The sequence below is a fragment of the Rhinolophus sinicus genome, chromosome 14, assembly GCF_057876585.1.
Source record: "Rhinolophus sinicus isolate RSI-liver-muscle chromosome 14, RSI-T2T, whole genome shotgun sequence".
Classification (NCBI taxonomy): domain Eukaryota; kingdom Metazoa; phylum Chordata; class Mammalia; order Chiroptera; family Rhinolophidae; genus Rhinolophus; species Rhinolophus sinicus.
The window spans coordinates 65,292,686-65,320,615 of NC_142514.1; the positions used below are offsets into that span (position 1 = coordinate 65,292,686).

At 43.6% G+C, this 27,930-nt stretch overlaps 1 long non-coding RNA gene across 1 annotated transcript; it reads left to right on the forward strand.

Moving 5' to 3' along the window:
- Nucleotides 1–4,572: 4,572 nt before the first annotated feature.
- On the forward strand, nucleotides 4,573–27,857 carry LOC141572384 (uncharacterized). The gene is made up of 3 exons (XR_012497747.2): nucleotides 4,573–4,773; nucleotides 14,161–14,242; nucleotides 26,753–27,857. It is a non-coding gene; the product is annotated as an uncharacterized LOC141572384 (long non-coding RNA).
- Nucleotides 27,858–27,930: the final 73 nt, after the last annotated feature.

The following is a 27,930-nucleotide window of genomic DNA, read 5'->3' on the forward strand; positions in this document are numbered from 1 at the left end:
GAAAGCACTGAAGGAGTTTCATAGTAAGTGACATGCTCAGGGTCGTGCTTTAGTAGGGTCATATTGGGAGCCAAGGCCAGCTACCAGGGCCCCATACAACATGAAAATGGGGCATCCTATTAAAAAACAAGAAAAAAAAATGCTGTGAAAGGTACTAAAATATAGAGCTTTTCTCTTTATTCTTCAGTCTTTCAACCTGTCGTGTGTTTTTTTTAATTTTGCTTTTTAATGTCACTTCCCCCAGGCACAGGGATACTCGGGGGGCAAGTGCAGACCCTCACAGGAGCTGGGGCCATACTCCAAGACTTGAGACATATGAGGCCCACTGGCTGCTGGGCCCCCTCTCCCAGTAGCTGCTGAATTAATGGGCTGTGCCCCAGCTAGAGGTGGCAAAGTGGAACCAGGCATCTCCCCTTCCTAGAGGCCCATGTCCTAACCCTCAGCAGGCAAGTGAGTCACAAGGATATTGCAATGTCTATGTCAGGATGTACTAAATATCTGGGTCTGGGGTATGCACACATCTTGCCTGCAACAAGTCACCTGCCAAATACTGTGGCACTGTTAGCCTGGGATGGAGATAGCCCACCCCTAGAGGCATGCTCACCCAATCCTGACCCTCCCCACTTCTGTGCCCAGGCCCCTGCTAGGGGTAGAGTTGGCAATAGTCACTGGGAGGGGTTAGGGAGGAGGGAGGCTGGGCAGGACCCGGGGTGCCAGGGTACAGGTGAGTGGAAGGCTGAGAAACTGTCCACTCACCTGTGCAAGTAGAAGGTGGTGAAAGGTGTGGCACATATGAGACAAGGCCCTAAGTCCTCAGTGCATGGTCTCTTGTACCATGAATTTCTCTTCCAAAACACTAAATTATTAAGAATTTCAAGATGACAACCAGAGAGCATTAAACCTGAAGTGTGGGGCCCCATACAAGTGCAGGGTCACTTATTCATGAAGCGTATTGGCAGCCGGGGGCTATAGAGGAGCCAGGTTCAAGGCAGGGAACCCATTAGAAGGCACCAGACCTATCTCGGTGATGAGTCATGAGAACTATAGCTAAGCCAGTCCTGGTAGGGATGGAGGGAAAGTGGGAACAGAGAGGAAGTGACATGGGAGATATTACCTACTGTTTCCCCAAAATTAAGACCTAGCCGGACCATCAGCTCTAATGAGTCTTTTGGAGCAAAAATTAATATAAGACTCGGTATTATATTATCTTATATTATGACCCGGTCTTATATTATATTAAAGTACGACCAGGTCTTATATTAATTTTTGCTCCAAAAGATGTGTTAGAGCTGATGGTCCAGCTAGGTCTTATTTTCGGGGAAACACTGTAGGAGCATGGAGGTGAGCAAAGCAGTGGGATATAAGGTAACTTTCAGATTTCGAGTGTGGGCAACTGGTACTTTATGAAATGTCTTCACAAGAATTTTATCTTTTACTCTGCAAAATAGCCCTGTGGAATATATTTTTTTACTTCCATTTTATGGTGGGGGAAATAGCTCAGAGAAGTAAGGTAAGTAAGTTCATCTAGTCAGAAGACTTGGGACTCAACCCAAGGCATTTGATTTCAATTGCACATTCTATCCACTAAGACACTTAGCCTCTCTGCTGCCCTGGATGACTCTGGCCTTGTTGTTCCTTCCTTCCTTCCTTCCTTCCTTCCTTCCTTCCTTCCTTCCTTCCTTCCTTCCTTCCTTCCTTCCTTCCTTCCTTCTTTCCTTCCTTCTGTGAATACTTATTAAGTGACCGTAATGCACCAGGCACTCATCTAGATATTAAAGATATGTTGGTAAACTAGCCAGACAAGGAGTACACATTCTAACAGGGTCCAGGTGCCAAATTTAATCAGCTCCTGGGAGGGTCTGCACTTGTCCCTTGAGTATCCTTGTGCCTGGGGGAAGTGACATTAAATAGCAAAAAACAGAAAACCACCATGACAGGTTGAGAGACTGCAGAATAAAGGAAAAAACTCTATATTTTAGTACTTTTTTTGAATAGGGTGCCCCATTTTTCATTTTGGGCCCTGGTAGCTGGTCCTGGCTCCCACTATGACCCCCCTAAAGCCCTGAGAATAGGGCTTTAAGGGCTGGTGGAAGCCGTTATTTATTTTTCCCTTCTGTTTCTTGTGCTGGTTTCTAATGAATTAGAGTTTGATGAGCTGCAACAGAGCAATCTGACTACAGGGAGGGGAATAAAGTGTCCTTTCGCCCACCCTTACCCAGAAGCTGTGGGTGATTAGCCAAATCAAACCCTCGTGCTCATCGTCTCCACCTGGGTTGGCAGAGGTCCATTCTGTAGATAAATCATTATTTTGTTTTATTCTTTCTTTAAAAAATATATTCTCTCTTTCAAAGAATGTTATAAATTTCAGACTAGGAGACTGGATATTCCTGATGGAGGATAAGTTTCAAAGTATTAAATTGTCGCTGAGCCTACAGTAACAGTTCTGAATACTGTTCAGATGACGCAACAGTATGGGGCAGGAAGGCACTTAACGGGCTGATGACTCATCCCCTCCCGACGTCTTGCACCATAGAAGGCCTCCAGGAAGGCATGTGTTCAATGGTGTTAGGACGAACCAGTTTTCTCCCTGAATGCATAGCCCCTGAACTAGAATGGCTGCCAGATGGCATGGATGCTAGAACATGCTAGAATGGGGTATGATGCAATTCCAGGAAGTTGGGGACTGAAATCCTTTTAAAGGCAATGCTTTATGTGATAGGAAACAACAGTATGAAAAGACTAACCACGGAGTGAGTAGTCATGGAGAACTAAAATCATCATTCTTGCTGGAGAAGTGCCTGGGCCTGATGATATCTCTATGGCCTGCCTCGTGTCAGAGATTCTGAGGGACTATAACCTGAAAACCTGTGACACCAGTCAGCACATACCAGTCTTTACACTCCAGAATGTCTTGGCCTGGTCCTTGGCTTCGAACTAATGGCCACGAGGGTGCTGGAAGATGAGAAACATAGACATTGGTTCTAGAAGGTCTGGTCTGTCGTAGGCATGCGGAGAGTGGTGAGTTAAGAATCCTGATTCAAACCAAGAGGCATCAAGTGGTCTGAAGACTCTGCACTGACCGATGGGTCCTCCCTGGGGCACATGACCATCATTCAGGGCCTGACGTGGCTGCCCATGGTGAGCAGGAGGCCTCCTTGTTGTGTGTTTGCTGTGTGAGGCATGACTCTTCCTGACAGCGTTCCCTTTCTAGCCCAGTGGCCATGCTCTGTTCTCGCACAGCCCTCTCCATAGTAACAGAAGCTTCTACAGAGTTAACACCTCAACCCATTAAGCTTAAGTGCTTTTCAAAACATTTTATTATTGGCTGAGTGTTTGTGAAGCAGCTTACCTTGGACTCCAACTGGCTTCAAGAGGTTTGTGCCTGTCTTGTATTCCGAGGAGCTGTGCCACAAACCCTGCACATTCCATCACGCAGATCTCCACCCTTCCGTTTCCTTTCTCTCCAAAGACGGGGACCCACTCATAGGAAGGCCATGAGGAATTTTGATTTCAGTCTGTGTATCATTGCCTGACCAATTTAAAGAGAGGTCGTTCCCTTTAAAAATATTTTTAAAATCATATGTTATGAGGATGGAATCGGCCCACCTAGGTCAGGCAGTGAGCACATGACTAGATGAGTGAGTGAAGCTTTCCATGCTGCTCTATGGAGTGAGAAACTAATGGACCATGTTGTGTATCCTTTCCAAGACCCTCCCTGATATCAAGTCCTTTAACTTGTGTTGGCAGCCAGGCACCTGTGTCTGCATTCATGTTGCAATCACGATGTGATAGTTTTGCTAGCCCAAGAAAATAATATTCATTTATTAACATCTTATTAAAATTACTTAAATAGGCACACCAGTGTTTAATAGTAGTATTATGTAAGAGCCATGAGTCTCGAGTACATTTAACCCATTCATGATGTATCTGTTTTAGTGTGTGTGTGTGTGTGTGTGTAGAGTGGGGGGTGGGGAGTGGGTATTAAACATTAAAAGACCATGTATGCAGTATGCAATAGATGCAACAGATAAGGTACTGATTGCAATATAACTATGACAGGTTCTGTTGTGATTTTCTTTCTGCCCCCAACATAGGATTTGCAGTATAAAAACTAATACATGTCATAAATTGGATAAGTAGATCAAACAAATACTAGGATAAAGCATTCTACAATAACAAACCACAGTACATATTCCCAACTGGTGAGATAAATTCCATTCAGGAAGAGATTTTGGTTTCAGACCTTATAAGAGAATTGTAAGATCATAGCAGCATCTAATCTTAGTAGATAGTGGTGAGATGGCTAATCATGAATAATTTTAAAATCAATCTGTGGCTAAATGTGGTAAGCTTCAAATCACCTTACAGCTGTGGGCTGTGGGGGTGAGGGAAGCCACTGTGGTGAAATGGAGTAAAATACAGAATATGCAAAGCTCTCCACATTCCTTGCTCCAATCCCACTCGTGCTCTTTAATTGCGCTGAGACTTGAGATTCTTTTCCTGAAGTTTCCTGGAGCTAGCAGAGCGCCCCACATTTTCCCTGAGCTGAGTCCTGCTGCCGTCTCCCTCAGCAGTTCTGCTCCTCCCACTTCCTTCTGGAGGTGGGTGGGAAATCTGGGAGAGTCCGGTTTTTGCCCTCTTGGACACCCCTGGTGACCTGCAGTCCAGTGATGAAGAGGAGGCCAGTGAAAGAGTGGCTGTAGTTTTGACAGCTGGGCTTCTCCAAGGCCCCACAGATTTGGAGACACAGCAACAAAGGAAAGAATGACCATGGTAGGTTTCTGGAGGGTCCTTGAGCTGGAGCGTGATGAGAAAATCCATGTCAGGAGGATCTGGCAGGAGGGAAGCATGGTCCCAGCCACTGCAGGATTGGAGGAGCGGTGCTGGGCTGCAGATGTGTTTCCACCTAATTGGAGTGCAGGGTTTGTGGTGGGAGCTGGTGGGCAAGGCAGTGTTTGCATTTTGCAAATGATACACTTTTCTGAAAATTCTCCTCCCATAACCCCCTGACTGTGTGAACCTAAAATATTCCAACAGCATGTTAATGATAGCTAAATTGTCATGGCACAGCATCATGTTTATTTGAGGGCTGACTTCCAGCTATGTCATGGACTCTCTGTATTTGCAGCAGTGTGTTTTCCTACAGGAACAATGACACACATCTGCTTTTACTCTCAGGTCTTCTTTGTGTCATATTCTTACAAGTGACAATGGTGGTAGTGATGATGATGATAACAGCTAACATTTACCTAACTTAAGGGCTTTTCAGACATTAACTCATTTCATCTTCATAAAAGCTCTCTGAGGTAGGTACCATTATTCTTCTTCCCATTTTATAGAAGAGGAAACAGAGGCACAGAAGTACTGTAAGATCACACTCTGGCAAGTGATAGATCCAGGATTCAGATTCATTCTGTCTGGCTTTGCTGTTTATGCTTTTAACCACTTTGCAGTAGTGTCCTTCAAATGCTTCTTAAATGGCACAGGAATACAAATCAAAACCATCATCCATAGTGTCCAAAGGTGGTGGAAATTTGTGCCCACCACAAAGTATTCCCATTCTTGCACAGATGTATTTAGACATTTATTGACCAACTACCTACCACTCACTAGACCACCATATTGGGGATAAGACTAATACAGACATGAGCTGACTGTAATTTTGGAAAGTCAACAAATTGAACAAGAATCACAGTGACAAGGTTTATGCTAGATGAAGTATTTAAAATAACAGTAGCTAATATTTATTGAACGTTTTGCTTTGTATTGGTAGGCACTGTTCTCCGTGCTTTTTATGGATTTTATCATTTAGTCTTGACAGCAATCCTATGTGGAAAGTACAGTTTTATCCCCATTTTACAGATGAGAAAATGGAGGTACAGTAAGGTCACATAATTGCTGAATGACACAGCTATTTAATGGTGGAGCCAAGACCATAGGAGAACACATCTGGAGGACTAACCTAGCCTGGGAGTTAGGGAGTCCCCTTCTAATCCACTGGTGGGCAGTTCTCATTGAGATAACCAAAAATGGTAGGTCCTCCTTCATTTGTTCAGAAGCATTTATCAGGCTTCTCCAATATATAAAATATCAAAGTGGGGAGTGGTAGTTGGTGGCTACAGAGATGGATAATATAGAGTGTTTGCATTTAAGGAGACACAATTCAATAGCCAGTACTGTATTAAGTATTTAATTGTTTAGTGTTTTGACAGAGGAGTGGAAGCAGACAGGTTGGCTCATGCTTATACACAGTGTGCTAGAGTGAATAGTGAGTCCTTAAGAAGAAAGTAGCTCTGGCCCAGATTTCAGTACAATCTAGCTCTGTAACCTTAAGCAAGCTATAGACTTTAGAACAGGGGTGTCCAAACTTTTTCCAACGGTTTTCACCAAGGGCCATATGTGGTAAAACAAACAGCCGGGCCACTCACTCGGGGTGAAGTACGTATTGCCTCACCTGGTTTATTTAAGTAAACTAAATATATTTTTGGAATTTGCTGCAGGCCAATTAACAATGGATTGCGGACCGCAGTTGGCCCGCGGGCCGCAGTTTTGACACCCCTGCTTTAGAACATTAGAAATGAAGGCCGAGAAATTTTAATTACGAATGGAAGTTTTTACAAACTACAGCAATATTTGAAAACTGATTCTGTGATTCAAGTGTCCCTTCCAGCCCCTAAGATTGTACAAATCTTAACTTATAAATGATTATTGAATTTTTCAATACCTAATGTACATGTCAGGGGCTTTGATGAGCTGAAGGTTTGGGAATACAGCACCATGAAATCTTCGTAGAGTCAGTGAGAGGAATTTTAAAGGAAGACAGGAAAGCAGCACAAAAAACAGGAAAGAGATGCTCCCAACACTTGGGCAGGAGCTTGGCGGTGACATGAAGGAGAATGGGGCACTGCCAGAAGCCCTCATTGGCTGGAATGAAGGAGGGCTGTTGGAAATAGTGTAGGACCAAATGGTAGCGTTTGCGAGGTTTGGGAAGGAAGAGGAGGAAGGAAGAACAGAAGGAATGTTTTTCTAGGTTTAAAACTCTTTCTTATTCATTAACATAGGAGCCTTGTCTTATGTCAATATCTGCATAAGTGTGCCTTGGGGTTCCTGTATGTAGTTGCTTTGGGTAAGTGGATGGGGAGTGTCTAATACCACGTTCAGGAAACCATGGTGGAGGACAAGACCCCCCAAAGCCTCCTACATGTAGCAGAATTTTTATAACCTATCGTACTTGCCTGACCAACTTTTAACACTCATTGGAACCTCTACTTCTTCAAGAGTCCTCTTCAAGTTGGGCCCCGGCTCACCTGCTGGGGTTGGGGGCAAGAATGCACAGAGAAGGGAGAGTTTCTTCTTTCCTTTAAGACAGTGAGCATCGTCTATAGCGAAGATAAACAAATGAGGGAAAAAATGGAGCGGGGAGACAAAGGAACATCTGCAAGGTACCAGTTGGTAGCTCTAATTCCTTTAGGCTAGCTGCTGTCCTGGTTGATGCCGCTTTAAGTGCTGTGCTTTTTCAAATTTATTGTTTCTTTTTTTTTTTAATTATGGTTTTCTTTATTATGGTATTTATTTACTTATTGACTTATGGTTTTTTAATTTATTATGGTTTTCATTTACTATGGTTTTTAAAATTTTTATTATGGCTTATTTTACTATTTATTTATCGTTTATTTTATTACTTGTTGTTTAAGTCTGTATGTGATTTCTTTTTTTTTTTCTTATGTTCTTCTTTTGGCACAAAGGCAACTGTGGCTCCAAGCACAGTCAATGAGCAGCTCCCAAGCGGGTGGGGTGGTCCTAGAAGTAATCTGTCTTAAGAATGTCATCTCGGCAGCACTGTTCTGTCTGTACCAGTCAGCGAGGAATAAAGGTAGAAGGCCCATCACATATACTTCAGATGTAGACTTTTTCTGAGGGAAGTTAGGGGAGGATCATCTTTTGTAGAGAACTTTGCCTCAAGCCCTGAAGACACTCTCTCAAGAGTAGAACATGGATATTTCCTCGGACTGCCAGAGCATTTTAGTGTGATCTGAATAGGACACAAAAGCTATTCGCTGTAATAAAAATTACTCTGGGCTTGGAATCTGAAGACTTAGGCCTGAGACCTGGCTCTTTTACTTCCTAGCTACGGCTAAGTTGCCTTCTTCACAGCACAGCAATGAAGGGCAATTGAGAAACATTGTGACAACACTGTAAACTGTAAAGTTGTGCAAATAATAGTTTGTTACCTAGCAATACAGAGGATTGTCCTTGTCTAGGTTCCAGTTAAGTAGCCAGAGTCTGTGTAACTGAAGGCTTGGTAGATTCAATGACAAATGGAGGGTAAAATTAAATGATAAAGACTCTATAACAACTTTCATTTTGAAGACCAAAAATAACACTATGGAGGATCCATGAACAATTTTCCTGAACAGTTGCTTTGAGTGGTAACTACTAATTCCTTCTCACCAGGGATTGGGTTAGAAGGATTGTATTTTATGCTAGGGATTGTATTTAACTTCCCCCACCCAACATTTGGTCTTGGGCATTCCTGAAGGCTTGGCACCCTTAACAGCTCCTTCTCAAGCTCCCATGGGCTCAACCACATGTGCTTCTTAAGAGTCTCCATTCCTCGGTGATTTTTCTCTGGGCTCTGTCTTCCAAATCTGGTCCCACTGTCTGCCGGGCTCAGTGGCTGACCCTCTGCTTTGGTTTCAGTCCTGGCTTCCCATCTCCTCCTTGGACTTGATGCTTCAGAGTCCCCCTGGCTTCCCAGGGTACCTCTCCCCTCACATTTTCATCACCTGAGAGGGGAGGTAGGTCATGTGGGTTTCCTATTCCCATCATGGGGCAGGCTGCTTTCTGTTGGAGCATGCATTTAGGAGTGTTGGGACCAAAGGGTCTTCCTACGCTCCTTAGAATTTACTCAAGTGCTCTTCCTGATGTACAGGGCATTCCTTTTTCTACGTGTCTGCTCTTCTGCTCAGGCAGGTCTTCTAGAGTTCACTGGTAGTCTCTCTGACGCTCCCACAGTTACATATTATGTTATGCTGAGAACATGGAGTCACTTCTTTTTGTTTGGGAAGAGACCTCTGAGTCTCTGTCAGCCCTGGCTGCTTTTCCTATGCTACACTCACTGCTGAGCCCTGCTCACCTACACTACCTTCTTTGTGCTATCTTTTTGCCTCTTCCCAAGACAGATTTCTCTGTGACCACTTCTGCCTAAGGGCCAGTCTTAAGCCTCCAGACCCTCCCAGACAGCTCAACTTGACCTCAAAGATAACATTCTTGCCTACTGGGCTATGTCAACCTTCGAACCTTGCCTCCCTTTCAGATCCTGCTTGTCTCTGCTGAGATGTGGGGCTTATGGCCCCCATTTCAGGGCTTACCTCCCCCATCCCAATGATCACTTTGCTTCCAGCACCGGGGACTAGTCTCCTGATCCTGTCTCTAGTCCCCATGGTTGGAGCTGTGAAGAAAGAGCTCCTGGGCAAGATGCCACTAGCAAGCCTGTCTCCCTAAGAACAACAGATCCGTTTTCTCTCTGGTTGCTCAGAAACCCACCCCTTCTCTCACAGCTGTGTGAAAAGAAGCCAAATGCCCATTCTTAATGTGTAACAACTGAGGCTCACATGCAAACTGCTGTTATCTCAGCAGGAGAGCAATTTGCAACCATTTAAAATCCTTTCACTCTTCCCTTCTCCTCAGTGTATGGTTGTACACATACCAGTCCATATTTATTAGTGCAGATGGTAAGAAACTCGTCATTGAAAGGGCTTAGAGCACAGAGGGAAATGGATTTTTGGCCTCACTCTGGCCTTGTAAACAAGGAGGCATGAATGATTTCAGGTTCCCAATTCTTGCCTCAAAAGAGCACAGTTTGCTTCTCTCCAAACACAAGAGGTTGTAAATTGGTAATTCATCTCAACCAAAGGCCACATGATGAGCAATTGTAGAAGTATTTTTTTTCCTTGTGTGCAAAGGAGGAACCCAACATCTGGGTGTGGGTTCCAGCTGGTATTTCACCATTTGCAGCCCAAAGACACTGTCTTGGCCAGCCCTGGGCTCCACGCACGTCCTCCTTTCACCCGAGTCATTGCGAGGGGACAAGTCAGCTCAGCATTTCCATATCACTTCTTTTTCTTCTTCTTCTTTTTTTTTTTTTGTAGCTAAAAAATAAATCAGTTCTAATAAAAACATTTATACTATATTCTTTATTGTCAGCTAATCCTGCCCGAACTCATTAAATGGCAGTGTGTGGGTTATTTGCTGTCAGTGAAATTATCAAAGGCATTTTTCAGCTGGGGCACCAGGAAAACATATGCTTCAATGCCAACTAAAACAATAATGAGGAAATGTTATGATCAGTCTTGACCAGGTGACCCTGCCCATTTTAGATTAGTTCTTAATTTCAGCACAAGGGTCATCCTGTGAATTCTTACAATAAGTCACTGCTCACCACTCACATGAAAAAGATGTGACTTATTAGAAAACTCACTGTACTCATTGCAGTTAATGAGATGTGGAAAGCTTTGTAATTTGATTTGCTGAGCCATATGCTGTAAAGGGATACTGCTGATTTCATTCCTCCGTATTTAATTTAAGCAGTATGCAATCCCTTCTTCATATGGCTACTTATATAATAAAAATTAACTTGGGGTATAAAAAATACACCATTGTGGGGTTTATTACTTGGCGTGGTTCAGTTTCAAGTGTTTTTCATGGAAACATCTGTAAGTAATGTGTGCGGGTCTAATTTTAAATCCCGCCAAATATTTTCCATTTAACATTTGGTTTAACTGACAAGCTTGCAGAGGTGATTTTCAGAGTTGTCGGTAACAGATATGTATGCTATTCCCAAGGCTATGGCCTTTTTTTTTTTTTTTAATGGACGATAATAGAAATGCAAAACGTTTTTTTTTTTTTTTTTTTTTTTACCTTTTATACATTTCAGTGGATACAAACAGTTCAGCATGCAGCCACTTCTGTCTCTCGAAGAGCCAGCTGTGGTATAATCTATTACCCCCTAAAAATAGTTACCTTGGTTGTGACTTTCATTTTAACATCTGTGAGCAAGGACACCATGGCAGGAAGACTGACTGTGGGAAAGGGACGCTTCAGGTCAGAGGCTTTCTCTACTCAGACAGGGAAGGAAGAGGGGAGTAACAGGACAGAAAGTCTGAGAAATGGGCCCAACCCCAGGGAGGTCTGAGCCTCCTGAGATGCATTAGAAAGCATGTTCTTTCTAGTTTCCTATTGCTGTAAAAAACAAAAACAAAAACAAAAAAACACCTCGCCTAAACTTAGGGGGTCCCAGGCCCCTGGACTATCCAAAGGTCTGGTCAGTAGCTGATCTGTAAAGCCATAAAACAGAACTTTTCCTTTCTTCACCAGGTGGGGCTACCAGATAAAAAAGAGTTAAATTTGAACTTCAGATAAACAATAAATATTTTTCAGTATGAATATGTCCCATGACATCCTGAATTTTTGCTTGCTAAATCTGACAATCCTACCACCAGGGTCAGACGTGTTTGCTGACTCCATTCTATTCATGGCCACGAAGCTTTCTTTCAGGTTGTTTGATTTTGGTGGCTGACAAAATGAAACAGCTTGAATTGGGCAGGCGGGACAGCAGCAGCCATAAATACCCACCTCCAGCCGGGTCCCTGCGCAGCTCTTTTCATGAACTTGCGCTCCGTTCTCATCCTGGCTCTGTGGAAATGCTGACTCAGCACCACGGCAGGCACGAGGCGGGGACCCCAGAAACATAATTGAACTGTTTCCATGACTGACTCTAAAATAAAACTGTGTGTGGGAAGAGAAACTTGAGGGGGAAGTTCAACAACAAATGGAGAGGTGTGGAGTGAAACCTCAGGGAAACTGTTGGTTTTGCTTGAAGGGAATTGAATTGTGAAACTGGCAGTTGCGAAATTTCACTCAGTTGATTCTTGTGAGAACCGAAGTTTGTTTTAATTGTCAATTAAAGCCCGTGGTGCCTGGGTCCCTGGGACCTAGGGAACCCCGGGGTGGTGCAACCGGTGTGGGTCCTATGACAGAGCTGGCCACTGGGGGTCAGGATAAGCTTGCAGTGTCCCTGCTGCGGTCAGTACTTTCTCTGGAGGAAAACCCAGCACGCCCTAAGAAACCAAAGGCCTGCCTGAGAAGTTGAGAGATACACACCTTAGGTGTCCACAGAGCAGGCCACCGCCATCCTCCCTGGAGTTTCCCTTGGCAGCCCTTATTTGTAAGGCAAATCTAGGCCCACACATACATTGCTCGGCTGTCAGGTACTAAATTGCCTTTATGAGAGTCAGGCAGGCTTGCCGATGACAACACTCTGATAAAAAAAAAGAAGTGTGGCCTTGTTGAAGATTTTATGTAAAAGGAAATGATTCATTTGAATTCAGAAGGAGTTTTAAAACAAGGCAGAAAGACCCAAGCCCTGGATTTTCTGCCTTATGACTTGTTTCTTAGAACTTGTTTAAGGAAAAAGAGGAGGAAAAAAAAAAAAGAAAGGAAAGACTATCCAAAATATCCAACCAAAGTTTAATTCTCGTTCGTTGCTGCTTTTTTTCTTCAGATCAAGGTCGCTTTCTTGTTAACTCTAGACTTCAGCCGCAGAAAATTAGATTCCCCTCACTGAGGGATTAACCGTATAGAAGAGTTAGGGAATGTGAGGTCTTGAGAGACTTGAGATCGACGAGTTTGAAATGTTTGAAGGAAAAAAATCTTCAGTGGTTTAAGAGCTTCACTAAGACACTTTTAAAAAGACTCAAAATTGCCCTTATTTAAGAGCTGTGGAGCTCCAAATACAAGTCCCTTTTCTTTTGCCAAGAAGCCACTTATCCATTCTATGTGTCTTTAATGCTTAATGGAAATGTTGGGATTCCTATTCAATCCCAAACAGGAATCTTACAGTCAACTGTATGATTTTTTTTTTTTTTTTTTTTTTTTTGCAAAGTCCAGTTGTTTTTGTTTTTGATTTTGTTTTTTTATTAAAGCTTCACATTTCTGTTCCTTTTGGTGATGGTACATTGAAGAAAGAATTCATACCATTCTCAGAACCTGAATGACAGAGAGAAATGACTCATGTCTTTCGACAGGGTCCAAGTGTTTGGGTGGCGGGGCTGCTTGGATTGAGAGTGATATTAAAGAGCTCTTTGACAAACTGCAGCTTGGTTTAGAGATCATCTATTTTGAACATTCATTCATTCATTTATTCAACCAGCATTTATGAAGCACTCACTACATGTGGTTCTGTGCTAGGTGTGAGGGATATAATATCTTGTAACATAGAGTTACACTTGCCTTCCAGGTGCTTGCAGTCTGGTAGGGAAGCAGACAGTGTGAAGAGAGACAGAGCTTATTTTACTGTAGTGGACCCATTTTTGTCCTCTCTTTTTCATCTAGAAGATGAGAGAAAAAAATCCAGGTTGGTCAACATGGTTTATTAAACAACTGGTACATCAGCAATAACAACCAAAGTCCAGTTTATTTGGTTAGAAGACAGGCATCCATGACAGGTAGCCATCTTTGTTGACCGACTACTTCCTTTTTCCAGGGGCCTACCTTCTCTCTCAATGACCCCAATTGCTCTTTGAAGCCACACCTTCTGCCTGCAAACCAATAGGATAAAGTGGGGATGGAGGGAGAGTGCACGCTGATCACGTATACTTTCTGACTTTGTAACCAGCTGTTGAATGGCTTGACATGGCTTTATGGTTAGAGTGGGGAAACCGTTCTTTTCCTTCTGTAAGGAGGAGAAGCCAGGAGTTTATTTAATCTTTTCTAGGCAACTTATTTTATTGCATTTTTAATTTCCTCTCTTGCATTAACATGACCCTTTTCACTGGCTTCCCACGCCTAGTGCTTAATTACTTATCATTAGCAATGTACACGGGGGCCTTGCTGCATATTTATAAATGTGATCATTAGTACATGGAAAGACAAAGGCTTCTTTAAGACTGTCATTAGTTATTCTGTTTTCATGGAAATGTTCATTAGGAGAAACTACCCACCTGGTTAAATAATTATAATTAAGAATTGGTAATCTCCTTTGCATTTTTAACTTGATCTTCCGTCTGTTTGTATGAAGCTAAACAAGGCTTATTTGGCCAGTAGTCTTTCATTTTCAGAAGAATTGTCAACAAATACAGACTTTTTGTTTTTAACCTATAGGTGGTGACTGATTTGCAGCATGATAGATGTAATTTGTGTAATGCAGCAGTTATCTCCAAACCCATTAACCAGCTGTGGAATGGTGAGTCTGTGAATGGAATTAAGGATCTCTAGTTGATTTCATTTTCTGGACTCTGTCAGTGGTGCAAATTGAACTGCAGGCTTATAACCAAACTTAGCCAAGGGTCTCCTTTAGCTCCTCAGCCACAAAGACATCAGGCTGGGTGGCCACTGTTCCTTTGGGTGTGCCAGGCCAGGCAAGACAAGTGGCAGTTGGACAGTGTGAGTGTTTGTGTGTCAGCATCTGACTCTTTATATATTTTTGACTAGGGGTAACCACAGTAGTGTGAGGGCTGTGGCCCTGCCAGGGCCGTGACAAAGAGTCCACGAGGAGTCTTCCAATTGCTAGCAAATGGCTATGAGGCCCATACATGGTTACGTGTCAGCTGAGCTGAAACAAATGAGGTGACAGAAACACAAGAAAGGAAGCTTGGTCATGCTACTGCCCACTCACTCCCCTCTGCCCAGACTGGTCCTCAGTGAGCTGCCACCCTGGACTGATGAGAATACGCCAGAGATAAACCGCAACTGTGGGAAATGCTGGGTGGGGGCATACATATCATCTGTAAACAATTAGGCAGCCACTGCTCATTCAGTGCCGTTTTGAGAAGCTAAGGAAGTCTGCAATCAGTTATATCTCCAATTACCATAAAAATATATTAGCCATTCATTCATTTATTAATGATTCATCAGTTAACCACACATAATGAGCAAATAATTAGCAGTGCTGTACGGTTGCCAAAATTGAAGAAGTGTTGGCATTTTAAAGATGAAAGGTTGCATTTATGCAAAAGTCTGGTGATGATAAAGTTAATATGGAAGATAATTATAAAAGTAGCTGTCCTATATTACAGGCTGAGGTACCACAAAACTTGCCTAATTGAACTGAAATTAATATTCTTCTAAAGTCTGCATGTTGCCACACACAAACTGCTGAATTTCTCTTGAAGATCTCCCTTCAGTAAGGTGCACAGCACAATACAAGTTAATAAAATGCCAGACAGCTAGACTGTGTTCTTTGTTTGCTTGGTTCAGGGCCTCGTGGAAAACAATAAATTGCATTCATGTCAGCTGAGGCCCATCCCTTTGCTAATTACCGTTTGGTGCTGAAATGACTTCTGTGAAATTGGGAGCATGAGGAAACATACAGCCATACAAGGGAGGCTTTTCAGAGTTTTGCAGTAAATGTGAGATAGGCCTCAGGCACACAGATGTTAAAACAGTGAATTCCCCCACAGATTACTCTAATGGAAACCCTGTCAGGGTAAGTCAAATCCGGGTCTGTGGTCAAAATCTAATTAAGGTTTCTGTACTTAAAAAGAATATGAATGCCTGGGGGTGGTGATGAATGTATAAGAAACTCACTTGTTTGTAAAATTGTTAGCATGAATAGTAAGTACCATGGGGCTGTTACCTGGGATGTAACACCTGTTTTCTGAATCACTCTCTGCTTTGTTGAACGCATCGGGACGGGTTATGTCAGAGGTCAGTGAACTCAGCTCAGGCCAGAGTGGCCTTCCATCTTTGGGGCCTGGTGGAAGGCCTGGTTTGAGGTCATGGATGAAAATGGATCCTTAGAAGTCGCCCTGGAATCCCAGAGGGTGCTTTGCTTTGCCACATGAAAACCACCCAGATGATCCTGCCCAACTGCCTGGCGCCACTGAGGAAATAGTTCTTGCTAAGGGTGTGGGGCCGGCCAGATCTCCCTCGTGGGGAAACAAAGGGTCGTCTGCTCACGCGGCGCGCCCTCAGCCTGTCGGGACTGCCTCCCCGAACAGCTGCAGCGTGCAGGCACGGCCCTGCTTCTAATAGAGGAAATGAATTTATAATGCTGCAGTCTCTTCATTTTCACCACGCACAAATTTCCCCTTAAATACTTAAAAACAACACCCAGAGCTGGATATACCTTAAATTTCGAATAAATGAAATCTTAATCCAGTCTGTTGCTGAGTCTGAGTTGTTATTAAAGAAATAAATTTAAAACAGCAAGTGGTTTGAGAATTTTTGAATTTAATTATTTAAATCTACTTAGGGTAACTCTCATGCGCTGTTTCAGATTCCCATTGAGAACATGAATTCTGGGAAAGGTATTCCATGCAGGGCCCTGGAAATATTAACTTTCATGTGCAACTGTGGGCCCAGCCATAGACAGACTGTGCCACCCTCCTCCCCCCAAAAGCAGAATAAATAAACTCTGAAATTCTTTTTTCCCCCTGTAAATTTCAGTCGAGTGATACAGGACATATTTTTCAAAGAAGGGAAACTAAGTCTTCTGTCGACTATTGCAGCCCTCTTCAGATGCATTGTTTACGTGTAATCATCTGAAGCTCTTTAGAGAACAGTATGTTTATACAGCCTTTCACTAAGCAAAGTTAGGGAGCAAAGGTAATGATAACATGTATAATTAAAATGGTCAGCAACTTAATTAGGGTGTATTCTGGCCAGGTGTGTGTTTAGGGTCTGATTTTTGACATTTGTGAAAATGGGCCTTCTACAATGATTGTCCCAAGGGTGATAGGTTCAGGACTGGGGTAGAACACTGGGATATTTTAGTGCCACTTTGCTCCTCAAACTTGAAGGGATTCTGCTTTCATGGTTAGGGCCAGGTGCCACCATTGCTGTAGTTCTGAGGGCAAAGGATACTTACCAGATATTAACAGTGTAGCTTTTTAATGACATCCATATTGGGATGTGGGAGAGGGAGAAGGTACAAGATTCGGGCACAGATTTGTGACTTTAATCTCTTTCTTTAGTTCACTAGGATTTTGCTCTGGCATATGATAGGTTTGTTTTGGACCCTGTGAGAAAGGGTTAAATTACTAGATACCTGTGAAGAATCTCACTGGAGTGTGGTCTCACCCACACAGTGAGACCCTGAGGCCTGAGTCAGAGAGAAGCCTAGAGTCTAATTTATTCCTATTTTCTGTTGGCCATTTGATAGCAATCAGGGCCTTGTTATAATCAGAACTGCCAAATGGAACTTTCCCACACCCAACCCAGACTAACGAGAATATTGACTTGGAGTGATTTCTAGATCCAGAATTCTGCTTTTCCACTCAATATAAAAATCTTCATTGAAGCCAAAATCTTTAAGAAAAAAGCAAATCTTAGTGTGGGGCCCAGCCTTAGCTTTGACCTTGTCTCTAATAAACTCAGAAGGCTATAGAAATTGCATAATTCACAATGTTCAGAGGATGTGTGAATGCTTTATGGTCTAAGAGATCAGACAGACAGACAGACGAGCATTAGACGGGAAGTGAGGTCCCATGGTGAGCAATGGCTCAGAAGTCAAGAGTTTCCGGGTTTATGTTTCTTAATAACCATAGCATAGACTTACAGGTAATTCTGGGTATTTAATTTAGAAAAATCTACACACATTTATGGAAGAACTCCCCTTTTCCAGGTGCTGTGCTGGACTCTACAACTTCACAGAGGGGGAATCATGGTTCCTACCCTTGGAAGGCTCTCATTTCTGCGGGGGGCAAGGTCAGATATTCAAACAGCATGAATTCAACTCCATGTAGCCAAATTTCTGCATTGCTACAATGTTTAGCTTGTCAGAGCCCAATAAATGTTTGTGGGATGAATGGATCTGTGGGGACAGAGCCAGGAGTGCAGTTTCCAGGCTCTCGGCCTCACGTGGAAAGGTGCTGGCTCAGGTAGTAAATGGCCATCAGCTGTGATCAAATGGCCATCAGCTGTGGCTGGTTGGCCGTCAGCTATAACCAGTGAGCCATTGGCCACTAATATAACTGCCGTGGCTATGCTAGCAGAAAATGGGGCCTAGCAAGAAGATGGTGGCTGAGCTAGCAAGAGCGGATTGCAGTTAGCACGGAGGAGTGAAGTTCGCAAGACGTTGGTTGATTGGCAGAGAAGCGGACGGCAGGTTGCAGATCATGTGGCTCCTACTTCCTGTGTCTCCAACCCACTACCAGCGAGACTACAGTGGTATGGCTCCCCTACTATAGCTCCGTTGGTGTTTGTTTTTGGCCTCACCATGTCCTGCGTTCTTATGTGGGGAGCGGGACCAGAGACCCCCCATGACACCCTGCATGACAGGATCTCTTAAAAGGGGAGTGTCATGTTTCTTGTCTTTCTACCGTGTTTCCCCGAAAATAAGACCTAACCAGAAAATAAGCCATAGCATAATTTTTCAGGATGCTATCCCCTGAACGTAAGCCCTACTGCATCTTTTGGAGCATAACTTCACATAAGACCTGGTCTTATTTTCGGGGAAACACGGTATTGTGTCAGTTAGAGAGTTAACATTTATAACTCATTTTATGCCCCTCAATGCTACATAATATTATTAAATATCATCATAATAAACTAGGATCCTAAACAGCCAATTACATTTTCTTATAAAGTTAGTGACATTTAACTTTTGTTGGGCAGATGGCATCATATTGCACCTGTTGGAAAAGTAGGCATTTTGGGAAGGGACATTAATTCAAAACTATTTATAATATAGCAAAACAGTATGCTTCTTAATATGGGTATTTGCATTATTTCCCAAGGAAGTAACATAGCTGACTTAGCCCTAAATTATTATTATTATTAATAATATTAATATTTTCTGCAACAGTCTAACTCTTTGAATTGGTGTGTCTGAAATGAGAAGATCATAATTTCTTAAACTCTATGCTATAGTTTTCTGGTTTTATTTTTCACTCTCTGTATTGTTTTTCACTTCAATTTCTTCTCTCTCCTTGACATGTCTCTCTCCTTTGTGTCTGTTTCTCCTAGGCCCTCTCTTTTCCCTGTCCCCATCCTTCCAACACATTCCATTCCTCAGGGATGCCCCTCACACCACTTCTGAGCCCAACTGTACAACCGTCTTTTAGGGTCTTCAGAACAGCTGTTTCTGTCTGGATTTCTAAGCTTCCATAACTCGCCCCTCTCCTAGTCCACTTCTGGGCAGGAAGCACTGCAGCAGTCAGAATGACTTCCTCCTCACCCTACAAATGCCATGTTTGTTTCTTGGGCCTAGGCTCTTGGGAATGTCCTACCTGGAAGCTGTCTTCCCATGTTGCACTTTTCTACAATAAACTCTATGTATCTGTTGACCAACTCCTCTTTGAAACTGCCCTTCTTTGTTTCCTTGATCTTCACGTCTTTTAAGTTTCTGATGCCCACAATTTGGCAACTGTTTCTGTTGTATCCTATAGTTTAGTTTTAGCTTCTCACATAACCCCTAAGCTTCTTATAGCTGCACAAAGCTACAGGACTTAATGTGTACCAGGCTCTGTGTGAAGGTGCTTCACATGTTTTTTCATTTGCTCTTCATGAGAACCCTGTGAGTTTGGCATTACAACTAAGGCCCAGACAGCATGACTGACTTACCCAAGGTCATGCCGTTAATAAGAGGTAGAGCTGGGTTCTGCAGTAGTCGCTATGCTGTACTACCCGGTCCCCTCAGGACTGAAGGACTTAATCCTCCAGCTGTTCGGAGGGCTGCTGGCTGATAACCCTCAGCTGTCAGCTCTCTCTGCTAATTGCCTTTGCTTAAGTGTGCCTCTTCACCCATTGTCACACCCCTTTGTTGGGCCTGTCTGCATCCAAAGACTAGTTTGCAGGGGCATAAAGTTCTGTCTACTTTACCTCCACTTGGGATAACTTCTAAGCGCAAACCAGCGTCAGAGCGCTCCGTGAGGTTGACCGAGGCCTTTGTTGTGACTACGTCATAGCCCAGCTTCCCCCTTGGCACCAATCTTCTTTCCTTCCCTTTGCTTTTCCCCTACAAATAGTGATGCACTTGTCAGAGAACCCAACCTAAACAGTTGGGACCAGGAATGGTCTGAGAAAGGTGATGCTCAAAAGGGATTCTAGAGCTTGATCACTTGCTTGTCACTGATAACAAGGACTCTATCCCTAGGGGTAGAGAGAGCAGTGATAGATCCTGGCACAAGGGACTGTGTGCTGGTGGAAGGGAATGCACTAGTGGGTGAATGTGTCAGGCGTTTGAGAAATATAGGGAAATAGTAATTATAAGAACAATGGCATTGGATGACTATTGCTGAGGGCAATTAATGCTTTGGGGAAAAAAAGAGTAATTAACTAGCAATTAAAGGCTTGGTGTGAAAACCAGAAGGCCTCACTGATTGGATATAATGTGAGCCTCATTTCTTCTAGTTAGAGGAAATTGGAGATCAGAGCTAGAACTTAATCATAAGATTAGCGGAGTTCCAGGGAAATTTGAAGGCACGCATGAGAGGTAGGTGTGCCACACTAGCCAGTTTTCTGATTGGGAAAGAGCAGGACCTTGAGATAAGAGATAGTGACATCTGAGCTGATGTACTTAAACATCTTGAGTCTCCAGATTCCCCTAAACCCTCTGAGGCTGCAGAAGTGGCCCACGCCCCTCTGTTAAAGACTAGCAGTATTTCTCTCTTGCTTGAAGAAGATGCAGAGGCCTCTGCCTTGTAAGACAAATGTGTCCCCCTCCCTTCAAGATCTGCCTTTATGTCCCTTCTCTTGGCAGCCAGACTAATAAATAGAATTAAATAAAAACATTGCCCAGCTGGGGAAGTGCTGGGCCTGCTGGGATAGGAAAGGAACAATACCTTAAAGGAACTACAGGCTCTAGCTAAGAAGTATTGGCAGGCTCTTGAACATTATTTAAGAGACTGGATTCTGAGAGTACTGGCTCCATTTGGGTGGAATGTAACTTTATATAAGGGAGAATTTACTATACAGGAGAGCACCCTCCTGGGAAACAGGACGTCTGGCAATCATCCTGGGATGCTACTCATATTCTGCTAGTACGGCTCTTGGAAACTTGGAGAAAGTAATAGTCCACATAAAATGAAGTAGAAATGAATTACCATAAGAGTTGGTAGGAGAAAGAATGAAAAGTCTCAGAGAAATGGCCATAACAGAGTAGAAATGACACATAAGGTCGGAAATCCCACCAAATAATTATTTTCAGTAGGAAGGCCTGGAGGATAGACCACATATTTTGAAAAGCATCCCTGGTGTGCTCTGGCACTCTGCCTATTAGTCATCAAATGATTATGAGGCTAGAACTGTGCACCATGAACTGTTTTCTGTTAGAACCAACAAGTCATAAGGTTGAGTGGGTGAGCCCAGAAGTAATCCATTGCAAGATGGAAAGGGTGCACTTAGGACTGGATATGAAGAGGGTCATATGGCACAAGTAGACCGCCTGGTCAGACTGCATGTCATCATCTACCACCACTGTACTGCCTCTTCCCCAGTACACACCTGGGACCGCATTGGGTCCTTCATGACCGGTTGATGGAGAATGTAAAAGGCTGAGCTTGGTTCATGAATGTGTTGGCTTGGCATGTGGCTGCAAACCCCAAATGGTCTGCCACTGCACTAAAGCCCTACTCTGGGTTGACTCTGAAGTCACCAATTAGTGGAAATATTCTCAGTGAGCATAGCTTCAAATGGCATACCTGCTCATCTACTATGTGGGCAAAGAAAATATATATAAACTCATGGTCAATGGTAAATGGCTTGGTTGAAAGTTCAGGAGCCAGAGGAAGAATATTGGAAGACAAAGAAGTCGGAGGAAGAGACATTCCTATGGGAATGGACACGAAGTGTGGAGATCTTCGTATCACAGGTTCACATTCACCAGAAAGCATCCAACACTGAGGAGGCATTAAACAAACAAGAAGATAGAATGATTAGGCCAGTTGACATCAGCCAGCCACTCTCATTGATCAGCTGGCACAATGGGTGCATAAATGGAGTAGCCTTGTGACAGAGCTGGAGGCTATTTATGGGTCCAAAGCATGGCTCCCACTCACCAAACTAATATAGCTATTGCTGCTCCTAAATGTCCAAGCTGTCAGCAACAGGGAACAATCTCCACGGTGGCATTATCCTTTGAGATCACCAGCCAACCACTTGTGGCAAGTTAGCTACATTGCTAGAAGGGACAGCAATTCATTTTAGCTTGAAAAAATGATATTCCAGGGTTTGCCTTTCCTGCCTGCAGAGCCTCAGCCTGCACCACCATCTGCAGTTGAGGGCTTAGAGTATCTGACCCATTGACAGGGATCCCACATCACATCATGTCACACCAAGGGACCCACTTTATGTCAAGGGAGGTGCACCAGAGGGCACATGGTAATGGGATATCTTTATTCTATTTCAAATAGAACTTCCTAGAAGAAGCTGGTCTGCTAGAGTGATGGAATGTTCTTGGTACAAGGAATAAGAAAATGAACACAAGAAATAAGACCTAGATCTTGCCTTCACAGTCAACTGGAGGAAAAGATACTTCACCAAACTATTATAAACACTGTGGCAAATGGAGTGGTCGAGATGAGCAGAGAGGCCTTATCCAGTCTGGTGGTCAGAGAGGAAGGACAGTGATGCAAGGTTTCCAGGGGGAGTTGAGGCCTGAGCTTAGCCTTAGAGAGTAAGAAAAAGAAGATCAGGGTGCAGTGGAAGACTATTCCAGGCAGAGCAAAGGTACCAGGTGAAAAATTAGTATGGCTGGATGTTGCTGGGGCATACAGGACAAGGTCAGGGAAAGCAGGGTTTAGAAAATGAAGGCCGTTACATCCCATGCTACAGAGAATCAGCTTTCTCCTGTGGATGATGTGGGAGCCATTGATGGGCTTACAGTGGGGGGATGGGATTCCAACGCATCCTTCAATCTTTTTTCTTCATTCGCCTGCTTGAAGCTCCCTCTCTTAGTTCCCTGACATGCAGCTGCTTGAGTGCCTTTTGGTCACCATACATGACACCTTACAGAAGCATTTTATACCAAAGCACATCTCAGTTCTGGCAAACACTAGCAAATCTGCCTGCTGAAGAGACATCCTTGAGGTCCCTGCAGGTAGGGTCTGAAGCACTGGAGTTGCTGATGCCTTTTCAGCTTTTCTAGATAGCTAAAAATTACCTTTCTTCCCCCAGATTATTTAAAACAGCAAAAGAAGTCAATGATTGATTGTGGGCCCAGACCTCCAGGAAAACATTGGTTTTTTTGAGGGAGCCACCCAGAACTTCCTGCACATTGTTGGTGCTTGGACAGCATCCCAGCGAAGCTTAAAGAAGGGGGTGAACTCTAATGATCAGACAATGTCGTATCCAGTGATGAACTGATAGACAAAGAAGGAAAAAATGTCAAGAAAGACCACCATGTATTAGAAAACAAGGAGACACGTGAACTACTTTGGCAACAAGCTCCTGTCCAAGTTGAAAGTCAACACTGGATTCCAGGTAGAATCCAGTGTTCTATGCAGATGAACTCAAATATGAGGTAGAGGTCACCTTGGGTTTCTTTGTTGTTTTATTCACTAATAACATATAGAACACAAAATGATGGTTTGGAATAATAAACAATCAGATTAAGAACTATAGCTAGTCTACAAGCCCAGAAACCCTGTTTATTTGCAGAAGTGTGATATTGAAAAATTATGTCACCAGGATGTCCCACTTGGGCCAGCTGTTCCAAATTAGGAATCCATAGAAACCTCTACGAACTGAACAGTTTGTATCCTGGGTCAACACTTGGTTTGCTCATTTCCCATCTAGCTCACAGAGATCTAATGCCAAATTTGTTCCCACATAGCCCAAGGTGTCACTCTGCATACTACACACAGAGACTCAGAGACTCTGAGTCTGGCTGTGATAGGCTGCTATCAAGTTTGAACTCAGGCATTATAACTGAGAGATACAGGGCACCCTGTAGAAATTAGATAAAAGTTTAATATGGCTAAGATTGCATGAAAAAACAACAAAAGGTGAGTGCTATAACCCAAACTGTGGGACCATCCATTTGTGAGTAGCTTCTTGTGAGCAAAACACCTGGTAAAAATTGAGTGTGGGAGAAGCTTTAATAAGTGGTTTCTTTTTAACCTATTAAAAGCACTGTTAAATTTAATTCAAATGTTGTAGATCTGCATAAAAATGGTCAGACTCCTACACGGGTTGAAGAACTGAGAGTTGAAAGTCCTCTACGGTTCTCTAGGTTTCTAACCACATCTCCATCCCCTTCTTTATCCAGTTGCTGCCCTCTCCCCTACAGAAACCCCTCTCAGTCCCTAGTAAACTGGACTCTTTAAGCCTAGTATAATTTCCATTCTGTTTCCATTAGAAGCCAGCTGGTTCTCACAGTGATTCACTTGGTTACCCTGCCCAGAAGGGACCAAAGTACAGATATCGGCTGCCATTAATTCTTGGTGAGCTGGACTGAAAGATTAACAGAAGGGGGTTCCTAAATAACAGTAGAATAAAAGAAACATGGCTTCTTGGTGGAGAGGACAGTTTAAACAAAGTGATAACATTGGACCCAGGTAGACTTTTTAGCCCCAAACGTGATGGATCAGTTTCATCTACTTCTGAGTTACAGAAAAGGAAGTAGAGAGGTGGAATTTCTAGACCCAGCTCTGCTACCAACTTTAGGAACTTGGTTTCCTACCTGAAGTGTGGAAGGATGAAACAATAATCTCTGAGTTTCCTTTCGCCTTGAACATTTCATGACAAACAGTCACATATGGCCACCCTGGATGGCAATATTGCTACTGTACGTTTTCTTTAAACTGATTCTCAAATCCATTCAATATGAAGTAGATTAGTAATGGGAACCAGAAACTCTGAAGAGGCCACCCTCATACATGGGAATTTACTGACTTGCCCTGTGTATTTGTGTTTATTTCTGCTGACTCCTAGGTGGAGGTGGATTCTAGGGAAGTAACATTTATATGAATCCAAATGGAGAGACAAGTTTTCTCCCTCATCTCCCCTTCCCAAACAATCCAGCTTAGTTCATCATCTTGTGTTGACATTACTTATGAATGCTAATGAGCTCATAAATGCTAATTAATAACTCCATGTGCTTCTGTTTACTGGCAAATATAGGGATCCAGGTGCAGCGTAGACCTGGACCCAAACACACTACATCTCTCCATCTCTGAGCCGAGAACATGGGTGGGGTGACTCTTGCAGTCCTGCCAAAGTCAGGGGCCCTCCACACCTTTTAATATGTGCGGGAGCCATAATTAACTCTCACAAAAGCATCATCTTCTGATTTCCCCCTGAGAAAAGAAACTAGGGTGAAATCCAGCATGTAGCAAGGTTAGGTTGGAGAAGTCAAAGTGCAGTGGTGGTTTGGGAACCCTCCCCAGCCTGACCTGGAGGCATTGTCACCTTGGCACAGAGTGTGGCAGACACCTCTGAGGGGCAGTTTGGAGATCTCTGCGTGGCTAGACAGAAAGAAGGTCAATGGGACTTTGGGGAATGTAGCAAGCCAGCGCCTTTGTTCTCTGACAGGTGTAGCTGCTTCTCTCTCCTCCATTGGGCAGTGAGCTCTGTCAAGCCAGGAGCTCAGCCTGCCAGAAGCCAGGCCTCCCTAGGTGTGTGCTGCTTTGACATCGCTGATTGAACTTGTGCTCTTCTTTGGGAGATTCTGAACTTTCCTCAGCGAACAAGATGAGGCCTGACCTTGGTTCTAATGATCGCATTACTTTGAATGTATCAAACACTTCACGATGCACCGGGCTTTAAGCACTGAATGCCTCATAACAATACCATTTATTACTGTCCCCTTTGAGCATTTAGTAAACTGAGGCAGAAGGGTTATAGAACTTTGCCAAGTTCATACAGCCAATAAGTAGCAAAGCTGGGAGTTGAACGTGGCTGCCAGCCTGAAAGAAGCCCCTCTCTAGACTGCTGCCTGGGTGCAGCTCCCAACATTACTGCAGACTCTGTTGCTGGGGTCCGTTCCTGCTCATATGACTCTGTGATGTCAGCAAGTCTGCTTCCTAGGGGTCCTCCATCCCCTGCCTTTTCAGGACCAGTTTTCTTTACAGCCTGCAGAGCTGGATCTGGAGAGCAAGGTCCTCTGCCCAGCTGCGATTGCCTCTGAGTCCCAGAGCCCCTCCTGACTTGGAAATCACCTTTCCCCTACCAGTACTCGCCATTCTTCCCCCTTCTTTCCTCTCAGGGCCCAACTCCATTTTTTTGCAGCACTGGCCTGACCCTGTTTTTAAAGTCCCTGTAAGATCAACTTAGTATCGCCCCCTCAGGGGGCGAGCTGTGGGTCCAGGGGAGCCCAGCTGAAGATAAACACGTACATCATGTGTTAGACCCAGGCTGGGGAAAAGGGCAAGCTATTGCTTTTGGATGAGCTTCCCAGGAGTGGAGGGACTTTTCTCTGTAAAGAAAAAGTAAAGCTTTATAAACCCTGTGCTCTTTTCAAAGAGGCCTTATGGGTGGCAAAGCATAGCCACCATGATAAGGAGAAAGCTAGAGAGGCAGAAAAAGAATTGCTAACTACATGCTGGTGCAACATGCTTTTTAAGGGTGGGATATGGGAGACAGGAGGGAGATGCCTCTCGGCCCCCATTTCCAATGAACACAGCAGTGGCAGGCGGTTGACACCTCTGCTGCTGCTGCTCTCTCAGGCAGCCTGCCTCCCTCCATCCCTCCCGCTCCTTGCACTGGGTGGTGCTGGTGGAGAAGGGGCCCAGGGCTGTGTCTGCCAGCCCCAAATGCCAGCAGCTGCACAATCCTGGGATAATTGCTCATATCTGTTTCTTCTCTTTTCCAGGCCTCAGAGAGTGTTCCAGGAACGAACTTTCCGCAGTATGATGACCTGCAAAAGCAGCCCTTCCATTTACATTTCAAACTCCAAGTCAGCCGTGTCAAAGTTTGAACCAGGGCTGTGGAGGATAATGGGTCAAATGCAATTAGCAGCCCAGAGAGCTGCGCATTGCAGTCTGATTTATTTTTTTGCCCATCAGATTCCAAGAATCCCAGTGCTTAAAAGCAGCTAAACAATCACTCTATTGTTCTAAAATAAAGCCCAGTTAATTCAAAAATCAATTGCACCACCAGGTGGGGCACACTCTGGCCCCAAACAGATGGGGTCGAAAACGCCCCCAAAATGCAGTCCTGTTAAATTAAAAACTTGATCCAGGAGTGGAACAAATAAGAAGCCATGAATGGAACGGAGTCAGGTCCACTCAGGCGAATTCTTTCTTCTCCCACTCCTTTCCCTTCTTTTAAAAAAGAAAAATTCACCATTCCACTTTCATCAGTGTTAGCATCTCTGCAGAAATGCAGCCATCCACCCTTTTCAGTTCAATGTGTTACTTTAATTAGTCTGAAAATTAAAGGGCAACTCTGGGCCAATGTGCGTGATTATGAAAATACATGTGCATCCCATGCAATCCTCTCATTTAATTAATAGTCTTGTAAACTATATGGCTCACTTTCAGGCGGTCTCGAGGTATAACAAGTCCATTTAAATATCCACTTAATACTTAACAGGATGTGAGGGACACAGTATAGCATACGGGCCCTTCTCAAGTTTCACTGTCTGACATTTTTCAAAGCTGACCCAAGTCAACCCGAAAAATGTTTAACACCCTGGGCTTGAACACAAGAAACTCTGTGATGAACAGACATTCAATTACATTTTTTAAAAGTGAGAAGCATTTTTGTAAAATAGCGACTCTGGAAACTAATTGGCAGCCGCGAAACTTGTGAGCGAAGGCCAAATCTTGTGGGGAATTTTTACTACAGTAACACGATTCAAAGAAAATGTGAATAAAAGGCATCTTTGTTTCCCAGTCAAATTAGCTGATTAAAAAATAAAACATCTTAACGTGTTTAAAAATGTAGAATTAATTATTTATATGAACAAAAATTAAAGCCAGGTTATATGAATTCTACTCTGTGTGTGACTTGAATGGGGCAGAAATAGCAATCCTTGTGGATCTGTGT